This window comes from Cupressus sempervirens, chromosome 9 (assembly GCF_028749045.1).
Source record: "Cupressus sempervirens isolate cs-2001-9-10 chromosome 9, ASM2874904v1, whole genome shotgun sequence".
Lineage (NCBI taxonomy): Eukaryota > Viridiplantae > Streptophyta > Pinopsida > Cupressales > Cupressaceae > Cupressus > Cupressus sempervirens.
In genome coordinates, this window is record NC_143126.1 from 620,959,029 (window position 1) to 620,972,995 (window position 13,967).

Below are 13,967 nucleotides of genomic sequence, written 5' to 3' on the forward strand. Positions count from 1 at the left end.
AACAAGAAATAAGACATCACCAAGCAGACACAGAGAAGTCACCAACCTTACTTGGCGAACAAAATACATCACATATAAACCAAGTCAGCTCTGTCAAAATAGCTACCGAGCCAAATCACAACGATAGCCAAGCACTTCTATTACGCAAGCTTTCTACTAACCCGAGATGCTCTAGCATCATACACTCGTGGTTGAAATAAATGATTCTTCAAATCATGAGTGTGTCACAACCCTCTAAATCCAACTCGGATTGATAAGAGTCTTCAACTGGTTTGTTCTTCCACTTTACCAAATACTTCGTGTAGTCTTTTCCTCTTATATTTTTTCCAACTCTATGTTCTAGAATGTGTTTAACTTCTTCTATCTACTTCTTAGGATGATCACTTGGTACTGTCACTTTTTTATTAGGTTCATGATACTCATACAAATCAGCAATGTTGAATATAGGTGATATATCCATGCCATTAGGTAACTCAACTTCATAAGCATTTACAATGTTAAACTTTCTCACTATCCTGGAAGGACCAAATTTCTTCATTTTCAACTAATTGTATGTTCCAACAGGAAATCATCACATCATTACGAATCTCAAAAAATGTATGTCTCCTTGACTAATATGTATTATCCTTCTATTTTTTATCACTTTGTCCAACTTATGTTTTACCTCCTCATGCAATGAATTAATATATTCAACAAATGCTTCTCCTTCAATACTCCTCTTCTCTTCTCTAGTACAATATCCCTCAAATTTGACGTACCTCTTAGTTGCATACGAACAATAATCTAAAAAGGTGTCTTACTAGTACTCCTATTCACCAAACTATTGTATGCAAACTTTGCTTTTGCTACATTGAATCCCAATTACTCAGTTTATCTCCAACTAAGCATCTCAGTAAATTACCCAAACTCTTGTTTACAATCCATGTTTGTCCATCAATTTGTGGATGAAATCTAGGTCTATATTTTTTTTCGGTGTCCATCTTCTTCCATAGATAACCAACAAACTTACTATCTTGGTCAGAGATGATATTCCCCAGTAATCCATGCAAATTGACAATCTCCTTAAAGAAAAGATCAGGTATATGCATTGCATATGATGTTTTCCTACATGGTATGAAATGTGTCATCTTAGAAAATTTATCTACAACCACAAATATGGAGAAATCACCTCTTGATGTCCTTGGTAAGCCAAGAATAAAATTCCATGCTAATATCACTCCAAGGTATCTCGAGAACAAAAATAAGTGTATACAATCTAGGATACGAATTTACTCCTTTTGTAACTTGACAAACTCAACAAATATTTACAAATTTTTGAACATCCTTATACAACTGAGCCAAAAATACCTTTCCTTTAGCAAACTCAATGTCTTATCAATATCTAGCCAAACTACTACTATGTTTCTCCTTTATCAAATTAGTTCTCATTGATCCTCTCAATATACATAAACGAATGCCTTTGAACAATATACCTTCTTGAATGAAATAGTTCTCCCACTTAATTGATCTAGAATAGGTGCTCTGCACATTCTCCACGACTTAGAAAAATTAGGGTCACTCTCATACAAATTCTTCATATTATCAAAACCAAGAACTTCAATTCTCATTTCAATCACCAAAGATCTTCTTCTTCTCAATACTCAACAACTTGGTTAGATACCCCACTCTGGTGTTTGATTGCAAATGTGAAATTTTGCAAATACACAACCCATTTCATATGCCTATGATTTAGTTTATTTTTAACTCCCCAAATATAATAAAGCCTTATGATCAACATATAATACAAATTAATTTGCATCAAATAATGTCTCCAATTCTTCAAGGCTTGACCAATAGCATAGAGCTCTTGATTATACAAGTAAGATTTCTTTTTATCATCATTCAACTTCTCACTAAAGAAAGCAATAGGTTTACCTTCTTGAATCAAAAAAATTCAAATTTCACGACCACTTGCATCACATTCAACTTGAAATACCTTATTGAAATTAGCCAAAGCTAACACATGCAATTCAACAATCTTTTATTTCAAAGTCTCAAAACTCTTATCAGCCCCATGTGTCCATTTGAATTATCTTTTATCTCCTCTCATTGTTTTAGTCATAGCATTCGAAAATAAATTGAAATTTCTAATGAACTTCCGATAAAAAACTTGCTAAGCCATGAGATGATCTTACCTTGCTAACATTCTCAATTATAGGTCATTCAAGAATTGCTTTAACTTTCTCAAGATCCATCTTCAAACCATCAAATGAAATCATAATTTCCAAATATATATTCTTCACTTTCATGAGAGAACACTTCTTCACATTAATCAACAACTTTTCCTCTTTAAATCTCTACAATACCTATCTAATGTGTGACATTTTTTCTTCTTTGGTTTTACTGAATATCATAATATCATCCCAAGTACACAATCACAAATTTACCCAAGCACTTTTTTAGAACCTCATTCATTAACCTCATAAAAGTACTCAGTGCATTAGTTAAAATAAAAGGCATCACTGACCATTCATACAAACCTTCTTTTGTCTTAAAAGAAGTCTTCCATTTGTCACCTTCTCTGATTCCGATTTGATGATATCCCCTCTAGGACAATCTTGGTAGAATATCTTGCTCCACTTAAAAAATCCATTATATTATCCATCCTCAACATAGGAAACCTATACTTAATTGTTATCTTTTAACATCTATAGGATTAGTACATATTCACCATTCTCCATTCTTCTCAGGTGCCAATATATTTGGTACTGTGTATGAGCTTGAAACTCTCTTTGATCAAACCTTTATGTAACAACTCTTGAACTTGTTGGTTAAGCTCCTCATTATTGGTAGGTGTTAGTCGGTAAGGTGCTTTATTTGATAAACCAACTCCAAGAATCAAATGCATATAATGACTAATACTCCTCATCAACAACAAACCATCAGGTTCATTATCTGAAATGATCTCTTTGCACTCAGTGAGCAACTTTTCAACTTCTGCCAAAACTCAGTCTCCTATCCTTTCACTCAGTTTGTTACGAATTACAACACAAAAAAAAACATCATTCTTCTTCAAATCCTTAACAAATTGTCTACCTTCCATCAAACAAACTTTCACAGATGTTCATATCTCGCCTATAGATTCTTCAACCAGAGGTAATAAGGCTTGTCTCTTCCCATTAGCCCAAATGGTATATTTATGCATTATTCTATCATATAGAACATGCATGTCATATTGCCAAGGTCTATGCAACAAGATATGACAATAATCCATGGGCATAATATCACACAACACCTTATCATTAAATTTTCTAATTTTCAAATTCACATAACTTTTTTCACTTACCAACAATGTATGTTCATCCTTAATCCATGAAACCTGATACGGTTTCGAGTGTTTCAACCTTTCTAATTGTAACTCGGTAATCGTTGTCTCATATACCAAATTATTTGAACTTCCACTATCTATGATTGCTTTCCATACTTTATTTGACATGTTACATCTAGTCTTGAAAAAACTTTTCCTTGTTGGATTTTCCTTATTCTTTTCACTCCATAATGGTCTTCTTACCATTAGGTTTCCTTCCTTCTCAGGTTCATTCGATGAGTCTTCTTGCACCAAAGCATTTATACTACTACCGACCTTCTTATCCATGTTCTTACATTCAAATAATCTATGCCCTTCTTCTCCGTAGTTGTAACAAGTTCCTCATAATCCACCTCTTCTATGTCCACCTTGGTGATAACTATCTCTTCCTTAGGATGAATTTTCACATTTCCACTCGATCTTGCCTTTGTCTCAATTTGTCTGATTTGTCTTGTCTTGATCAGGTTTTCACCATGAGATCTTCCTCTTGTCTTCATTCATGTCTCTTATTAAATTTCTCTTTAGCTTTTAGGGCAAACTGATTATCCTCCTCAATGCTCTCCATCTTGACTAAATTGATCTCCTCGTAGATAGAAGTTCTTAATCCATTCAAGTACCTTACAACCCTTTCCACCTCATCCTCAATATGTCTAGATTTGATATTCAATCTCTAGAATTTCTCAGTATAATCTTTTATTGACCTATCTTTCTATGTCAATATTTGCATTCTCCTAACGAAGTTAACCTGATAATCACAAGGTAGAAACTTTCCCTTTAACTTATTCACCATCTTATCTCATACCTTGATTTTAGTTTTACCTCTTTTTTATCGATCTAATTTCAGATGCTCCCACCATAGGGATGCATGTCCTTTGAACTTTGTACTTGGAATTTTCCCTTTTTTTTAATGTGATGTTCTCATACTTAAAGTATTTCTGCATCTCAGTGATCCATTCCATCAACTCATCTGATTATAGTTTTCCACTATATTCAGGAGGGTTAAACTACAACGTAGACTTCAAACTTTTCAATTTCTTCAAGAATATTTCATCTCTTGGATCCATCACGTGTTTAGGTGCAACAATAGTCTTTACTCCTTTAGCTTCATCATTGCTTACATTGTCAATATGTCTTCCATGATGTTGGGGTGTCTCAACAACTTCCAACCTAGCAATGATTTGTTTCAAAATAATATCTAGTCCTAGTTCTCCATCTCCCCTTCCAAAAACCATCTTGAAATCCTCTGCAATTGCAAGCCAAATCACAATATGCTATCCCACAAAAAATCAACCAAGGAGAGTTTATAAGAAGGAACCCCGATAGAAGATCTAGATTCACAAACCTAGATCCAACCTTTGCCTTGATACCACCTAACACAAGGAGGATTGATAATTAGGACCAGAGGCTCACCTAATCACCAAGCAACCTCGTAGGAACAAAAATACAAGGAGAGAGAGAATGAACAATAGACCAAGGCACTCTATTTATCAAATTTCATACATGTTAGGTTGTAACACCTTCTCGGTTGTGGCCAAACATAATAAGAATCATATTAGAACAATCCTGGTACACCCATGTAAGATCCTTGATCTCCAATATTTGAATAATTACCCTATGTAATACTCACTCCTTAAAAACTACAACAAGACTCCCTATTTATACTAGATAAAATAATTTACAAAAAACTTTCTAGATCTGCAGTGGAGAAAGAAATAACCAAATATAGGGCCACAAGCTTCCTAATGATTGATCCTATTATTAAGTCATGACCACTTATTAAATACACAAGTCAACCATACAAATAAACACCTTGGTGAGACCAAGAGTCAGTCATCATCGAGCAAAAGAATAACTTAGTGAACGAGATATAAGACATCATCGAGAAAACACATAGAAGTTACTAAACTCACTCGGTGAACACAATACATCAAATATAAACTAAGCCAACTGCCAACCACAATGATAGATGAGCACTTCTACTGAGAAGGATTACTACAAATCTAAGATGCTTTTGCATGGTAACATCAACCTTAAACACACTTACACACTCCAAATCCCTCTTACACTTTTGTCCCCTTCACATCCCAAAAAATGGTCATATTTCCTCCAAAACCCTAATCCCCTCACATGCATTCTCCTTGTGACAAGTGGATATGCATATGAGAAAGCACAATCTATGTTCTCCCATTTCCTTACATCTTGGCCATTCCTTAGAATCTTCTAAGTTTGCATCTTGATCGTCCATTTCCATCTCTCCTTGCCTATGAATTAAACCCTTCACTCGTTCATTTTTATCCAACCTTTATGCTAATGTTATGGTGCTAATTGGAGAACTCCACACTATCAAATTACCATTATTATGCCAAAATCATTCCACATTCAATCTCCATTTCCCTTCATTGAATCTCTCTCACCCACCCTTTGAAGCTTCAAGCATGAATCCTTGAGCATGGATACAATCTATTAGATAAACATAAACTACACTTTGAAGCTTTTGGGAGTTTTGTGAAGGTTTTTACTCTCTTGTTTCATTTTGTTCTCATTTGTAGTGTCTAATCTAAATCTTGCAATATATTGGCTTGTTGAATATTTAGCTTGCTCCTTATTCTTATCACACTAGTATTTACTTGCATATAATATGAATAGAAGGTTCAACGATTGTGGAAGGAGGAGTGTATCCTAACTCTTGAGCACATTCAACTGAAGGCTTAGCATGAGTACTAATAAGATGAAATATAAGATGATAATGTTATTGTCATCAGGAGTAATAAATTTCTTAATAGCCTCAATAGCAGCAACAATTTTGATTCTCTTGCACAAGACAATTTTCCAACTTATCAAATTCATGAGAAATCTTGTCAAATTGGGAAGGAGGAATTCTTGAAGCTTCATCTTCCTCTTAGAAAGAGTGAGAGGAGTTATTCTCCGTGATAGGATTAGGATCATGAGAAAAAATGTTGGTATTGTCATGGGTCCTAGGAAGGAAAGAGGAATCATGATCAAAAGAGCCAATGACTGCATAACTTCTTCTAACATGAATGTTATAGGTTGGACAAAACGTGATAAAGCTCATAAAAGGGGAGATCACAAAAGGAGATTTTAATGAGATCTAACTACAACAAAAAACTAAGGAACATCAGTGTGACAAGAAGCATAAAAAGATAACTCTAAATGCAACAAAAGAGATAGAGAGACCTAACTTTTCAAGATAGAAATATTGAACTCCAAAATGAAAGAAGGAAGTGTCATGTGTCAGGTTCACAAAAAAGTGTTTAAGGTGAAAATAGAAGTAATTAATTTAGCAATGTCAATTAAATGAGGTAAATTCATCAACAACACACTTTCACATTAAGCCATTCAATACAAGTGAAAGAGAGGCTTCTAAATATCTCTCTCAATATAACTCAAGTTAGATTAGCAAAACCCAAGTAGGATAAAAAGATGTCAATATGAAAAAAAAATGTTAATGAAGTCCACGAGCAAACCCTCTTTCATGCAGTGTTAATTAACTTTATATTTACAATGTGAAATGTAAATTGAACCAATTCATTAAATGACAAGAGTAAAATAGATCTAGGTATTAGATGTGTGCATGTAGCCCAATTAAAATATATAAATAGGCCTATGCCAAGAGATAAAAAGAGGGTGGAAAACCTGACTTTGAAATATGCAAAGTGAGATGCTTTTTCACTTTGAAAATTGCAGATCTAAAATTGTGGCTAAGAATCCAAGTGCAGATATGTAATCATGACATTAATCCCTGAAAACCTTGAAAATCTTAGATCTCTAAGTATAGGTTGATTTCGATGACGTCTACCAATAGGTTTATGGAATGACAAACATGTTCCCAAAGCACTAGAACAAAGTTGACCGATTTTTTTTTGAAAGCTTGCACTGATACTTTCTAGATCTAAATCCACAAATTTGATACATTGTTCCCACAAATAAGAAAAAATGATTTGTTGTTATTGTTGTTTGGGGGGGGGGGGGTTCGGTTCGGTTGCATTATTCAAGGCCCCATTTAGGAATTAGTCTTGCAATGAAATGAAATGTAAGACATGTAAAGAAGAAAGACAAATATAAATATTCACTTTGGTTGATTGAAACCCTTATCAACAATTCTTGAATGTTGCAGATGTTGAATCTTCAATGAGTGAAGTAAGAAATTGTACAAATGTAATGGATCTGCTTTCATGCCCAAATATTTGACAACACACTCTCTCTCTCTCTCTCTCTCTCTCTCTCTCTCTCTCTCTCTCTACTCAATAATAATAATAAAATTAAAATTTGAAAAACTTTAAGAACCATAGCAAATCATTTACAGGTTATTGCTACAAATTTTCAAATACATCAAATCATATTCCAAGAAATGTTTAAAGTGAAATGTATTCACAACTTGACATGTCTCTTCCAATATTACAATCACATCTGAATCTTACAACAAAACAAGATTTACATATATGAAAATCCACATGCCATCTTTTACAATATAGAACTTTTACAAATATTCATAATAAATCATCTTGAAATCTCCAATAGAAAATTAAATCTTCCAAGCTTTTCTTCAACACAAATCCATATGAAACTTGTAGAAAACAACACTGAAAACCATAGAGGGCTCACCTCCCAACCTAGGTCTCTATGAGACCACCCACCGAGCTTGGAGCACCAAGACCAACCGGGTAACAATCAACCACAACCACATAAAACAATAATTACACAATACAACATTTAACACCCTTTTTGAGCTTACGCAACAGGTTACCATATCAACCAATATAATCGATGAAGGTGTGCCTAAAACCCTGAGAAGAAGCCAAATACATAAAACCAAATCTGCCTTCACAAGGCATACAAAATAATTACCAACTATCTCTCCCCTTATCACCCCCAAAGTGCATAACAATATTGTACTGGCAAATGCAACCCATACTACATGCATATCCCTCTTCCTTGTAGGGAAGGGACTCTGCACTCAAGTGAAAGGCCCAACTAACCTCTTCACTTGAAGGCCACTTCTTCCCTCCCAAGCGTGAGTGATGTCCTTCCACACCCATAACATCATACTCTCAAAATCAACAAGAAAGGAAAAAAAAGAAAAGAAAAAACAATAGAAATTCATTCACACCTGACAATGCAACATGGACAATACACATATGCATCTGTAGCCAAATTTACACAACTTTTATTCAGTAAAACAATACAATACATAATTCCTAAAACATGGCAGAAGCTCCAACCTTTCTCCAAGCTATGGCAAATGAACCGATTTGAGATGAGCCCTCTATCATTCCTTGATCAAATCTCCAAAAAATAGAAAATCTCTAAATCTAGAGAGTGGGTGAATGAAAACTCTATTTTCAAATTTTTCTTTAATAAGAAACTAAACTCCTTTTTCTCCATCATGAAAGAGAAAAAATCACTTCTACACCTAAGTTTCCCTATTTTATTGGAACTCCAACTTGCTGAAGATAAGGTGAGAAATTGGGTAAGATTTCTTCCCATTTTTCGTAATACTTGAAAAATGGGATTTTAAAAGGGTTAGAAATGTGATTTAAACTAAACTAAAGTCAAAATTAAAGCCCTGACATATAGTACTAACATGTAGGTATCTTAATTTTACCAAAAGAGCACCCTAGGACTCTAATAAAGCCCTCTAAAGTCACCTTAATCTTAAAATCCGGATTTAATCTAATAAAAGCCTTCATATGATAAATTTATGCAAGGGGATATAACTTAAATATTTCTAATCAGTTAGAAATAAGGTTGGATGTGTTTTGCCAATATCCAAAACTAGCTTGTCACTTATACACATAATAATACAAGTGACAAGTGACACTATAAAATATACAATTAACATTACGAGTGGAAAATCTAATCCAACAAACACATTCACATTACGTTCACAAAATAAAATACTAAATAATGAGGCTAAGATCTCTTCATTAGATGTAGCCTTGTCATTCTCAGTAGATACAAAGGTAAAGTCTTGGTTCTCCATTTTACCATGGTTATATTTCTTGCACACTCAAACCGCATATCAGTAGTCCAAGATATACAAATAATATGCATATATAAATCCTAAGTCTTCATAATTGAATCAAAACATAAAATATATCTCAATTTGAATAATACTAGCGAAATCAACTAAGCATGATATGACCATTTGCAACATTTCATAATTTTCAAACATATGATCCATCTAATCTTTACATTCAAACATAAAAGAATACAAGTGGCAAGGTTTCTTTTGAGAAGTAGTTTAGAATACGCATCTTGTTTTCTATTAAAATTACAGTTTGTGGCTAAAGCTTAATATAAACATTTACGTACTAAAATCAAATTAACCTTAATTCAAGTTTCAACATCAAAATTATCACTTGAATAAATAACATCAAAATTAAAATAAATAAATAAGACATAGTTTCCTAACATCATCAAATGATCTTGCTGCCCGCTGCGCCTCTAAAAAATCTAGACCAAAGAAGTCTCCTTCTTGGTGGAAGGGGGTCTTGGATGATCACTACACGGTTGAGAAAGATTCCTCTAATGGGAATGGCGACTCTACTCAGGACACTATGGTGGCAGACTCGACTGTTGTTTCTAATGGCATGATTGTCCCTATGGTGGTGACCTCTTCTGATCACCTCCTTTCGGATTCTGTCTTTGGCAATTTGACTATTGCCCCACCCGTGGCTTTGTCTCTGGATTTTGCTACCCCATCTCTGGACACTGTTGATTCTTTTGCTGCAGTCCATTCCCTGGCTGTGGGGGTTTTAGGGGATGTTTGTGGTGTTGCTGACTTTGCAGGGTCGAGGGCAACTAGTTTGGTGGAGGAGGGATGGACCACAGTAAAAGGTAAAAAGGTTAGGCCCTCCACTTCTTTTGATATGGTATTACGCTCTCAAAAGTTGGGAACGAAAGGGAAAGCTTGATTGTGGTTGCCCCTTTATTTGGTTTTCTTGGCTCATTTGGCTTGTTGTTCTCTTTTGTCTACCTATTATCTATTCTTCTTTTTTACCATGGGGTTTCAGGTGCCTGTTCAAAACCTGTTTGTGTGGCTGATGAGTATTGTGTTATCTGTGATGCCACCCTGGTTACTATCTCTTATTGGGTGACTTGTTTCTCTTTTGGACTGTAGTTTTGTTTGGTTTGGCTTCTTTTAATTTTTAATGATTTGTAAAGGGTTTTAGGCTCCCTTGAAAACCTATTTTTCTTATCAAAAACATCATCAAATGATCACTTGAATTGATTATTATTAACACGTGCAAAAGTTCGTTGTCTCATTCTAATACTCCAGTTTTATTGATTATAGCATATACATATATATAGACACAATGTATACAAAGGTGCCTCAATCATAAAGCATCTAATACTATCTTATATAGAAAATTAGCATAGAAAAACATATTTAAATAAGTACTAATGAGGAGGGGTCCTACATCCTCCCTATCTTTCCTTTGACCTCCTCATGGGAGTCACCCAAAAATAAATAAATAAATAAGGCTTACTCCTCATGCTAAACCTATTATCACTTGACAAAAGTCCTCTATCTATAATGTGCCAAGTTAAACTATAATCCTACACTAATATTATGCGGTGATTTGACCCTTACTTGCAAATAGTCAAAGGAGGCTAGCTATTCCTACTAAAATATATGAGAGGGAGAGCGCATATAGCTCCACTAAACTTTACACCCTAATGCTCGACCATCCACAAGTTACTTTGCCAAGATAATTTGCAAGAAAATGCCTCATAAGGAAAATTAAAACTAAAGATAAAATAAACAAACTAGAAGTATAAACCAAAAGAAAAATCAAGAGTGGCCACACTAGAAAATTTTTAATCAAAAAAATAAGGCATGTCCTAGAGGCAAGAAAGGACCATAATTAAGAAATTTGGCTAAGCAACCCAACATCATATTTTACATCGCTGACACAAAAGAAGGAGAAACAAAATACAAAAAATTGCAACATGAAAGAAAAATAAAATAAATCACATCGATTACATAATTTGCATCACGATCACAATGCCGCTATACCAGGGTCACAAAAAGGAAGAAGGACTCCTTTTGAACTCGGTTGGGGGTTCTACTGACCATTTGAATAACATCGTCATTGGTCTACATCATGTACGTTTCATATAGAAATAATTAAGGAGTTACTACCTACTAGTTATAATATACACCATGACTATACCATATAATCTTCCGTCATCATCATCTTGCTAGAATTTACATATTAATACACCTCTCACAATCCTATGTTTTACCCTAAAGACCAATGCTCACCCTAATATACAAGAAGAAATTCAAGGTTACTAAGTCCACTAGGTTTGGCATTCTTACTCTCACATATTCCTAAATGTAAATCCTATACACAAAGTTAATGTCTTTTTTTTTTTATAAGTTTAAACGAAAGGGTTCTACTAGGTTAATTGTTCATGTTAACTAGGTTGAATTATAACTGCATTGTTAACTAAATAAATAAATTGTTTCATATGTTTGCATTGAACATAATGATTGTTCATGTTATTAGTCACTAATGTAACTAGGTTTGATATTGACATTAAAATTTCCAAAGCTTCAAAAGTACAATTGAATAATTGAGTTTACTTTACCTTTATGATTTGTAGTGTCTAATCTACATGTTGCAATATATTGGCTTGTTGAATATTTAGCTTGCTCCTTATTCTTATCACATTAGTATTTACTTGCATATAACTAGGAATAGAAGGTTCAACGATTGTGTAAGGAGGAGTGTTATCTAACTCTTGAGCACATTCAACTAAAGGCTTAGCATGAGTACTAATAAGATGAAATATAAGATGTTAATGTTATCGTCATCATGAGTAATAAATTTCTTAATAGCCTCAATAGCGGCAACAATTTTGATTCTCTTGCACAAGACAATTTTCCAACTTATCAAATTCATGAGAAATCTTGTCAACTTGGGAAGGAGGAACTCTTGAAGCTTCATCTTCATCATAGAAAGAGTGAGAGGAGTTATTCTCCATGATAGGATTAAGATCATGAGAAAAAATGTCGGTATCGTCATGGGTCCTAGGAAGGAAAGAGGAATCATGATCAAAAGAGCCAATAACTGCATAACTTCTTCTAACATGAATGTTATACGTTGGACTAAACGTGATAAAGCTCATAAAAGGGGAGATCACAAATGAAGACTTTAATGAGATCTGACCACGATAAAAAACTAAGGAATATCAATGCGACAAGAAGCATAAAAAGATAGGTCTAAATGCAACAAAAGAGATAGAGAGACCTAACTTTACAAGATAGAAATATTGAACTCCAAAATGAAAGAAGGAAGTGTCATGTCGAGTTCACAAAAAAATGTTTAAGGTGAAAATAGAAGTAATTAATTTAACAATGTCAATTAAATGAGGTAAATTCATTAACAACACACTTCCACATTAAGCCATTCAATACAAGTGAAAGAGAGGCTTCCAATTATCTCTCTCAATATAACTCAAGTTAGATTAGCAAGACCCAAGTAGGATAAAAAGATGTCATTACTAAAAACATATATATTAATGAAGTACACAAGCAAACCCTCTTTCATGCAATGTTAATTAACTTTATACGTACAATGTGAAATGTAAATTGAACCAATTCATTAAATGACAAAGAGTAAAATAGATCTAGGTATTAGATGTGTGCAAGTAGCCCAATTAAAATATGAAAATAGGTCTATGCCAAGAGATAAAAAGAGGGTGGAAATCTTGACTTTGAAATATGCAAAGCGAGATGCTTTTTCACTTTGAAAATTGCAGATCTAAAACCGTGGCTGAGAATCCGAGTGCAGATATGTAATCATGGCGTAAATCCCTAGAAACCTTGAAAATCTCAGATCTCCAAGTATAGGTTGATTTCGATGATGTCTACTAGTAGGTTTATGGAATGACAAACATGTTCCCAAAGCACTAGAACAAAGTCTACTTAGATTTTTTTGAAAGCTTGCGTTGATACTTTCTAGATCTAAATCCACAAATTTGATACATTGTTCCCAAACATAAGAAAACATGATTTTTATTGTATGTGTGTTGGGGGTGGGGGGGGCTTGCATTAGTTAAGACCCCACTTAGGAATTAGTCTTGCAATGAAATGAAATGTAAGACACATAAAGAAGAAAGACAAATATAAATATTCACCTTAGTTGATTGAAACCCTTATCAACAAAGGAATTAGTCTTGGAATGAAATGAAATGTAAGACACGTAAAGAAGAAAGACAAATACAAATATTCACCTTGGTTGATTGAAACCCTTATCAACAATGCTTGAATGTTGTAGATGTTGAATCTTCAACGAATGAAGTAAGAAATTGTACAAATGCAATGGATCTACCAATACCAAATCATGAACTCATGGATGTAAATGTAAAGAAGATGAATGCCACAATGTAGATTGATGCATCTTCACCCTGACATGCACCTTTTATTCCATAGGTGACATGTTGGAGAATGAGAGGATTTCTTTCTTGAAATGTTGGTCACCTTGTGTTTACTACAAATATCTCCATGGAGCACAAGGGCATGTTGGAGATTCATGCACATGACTAAGATGTCCATTTAAGTGATGGACTCATGCATTGTATGCAACAA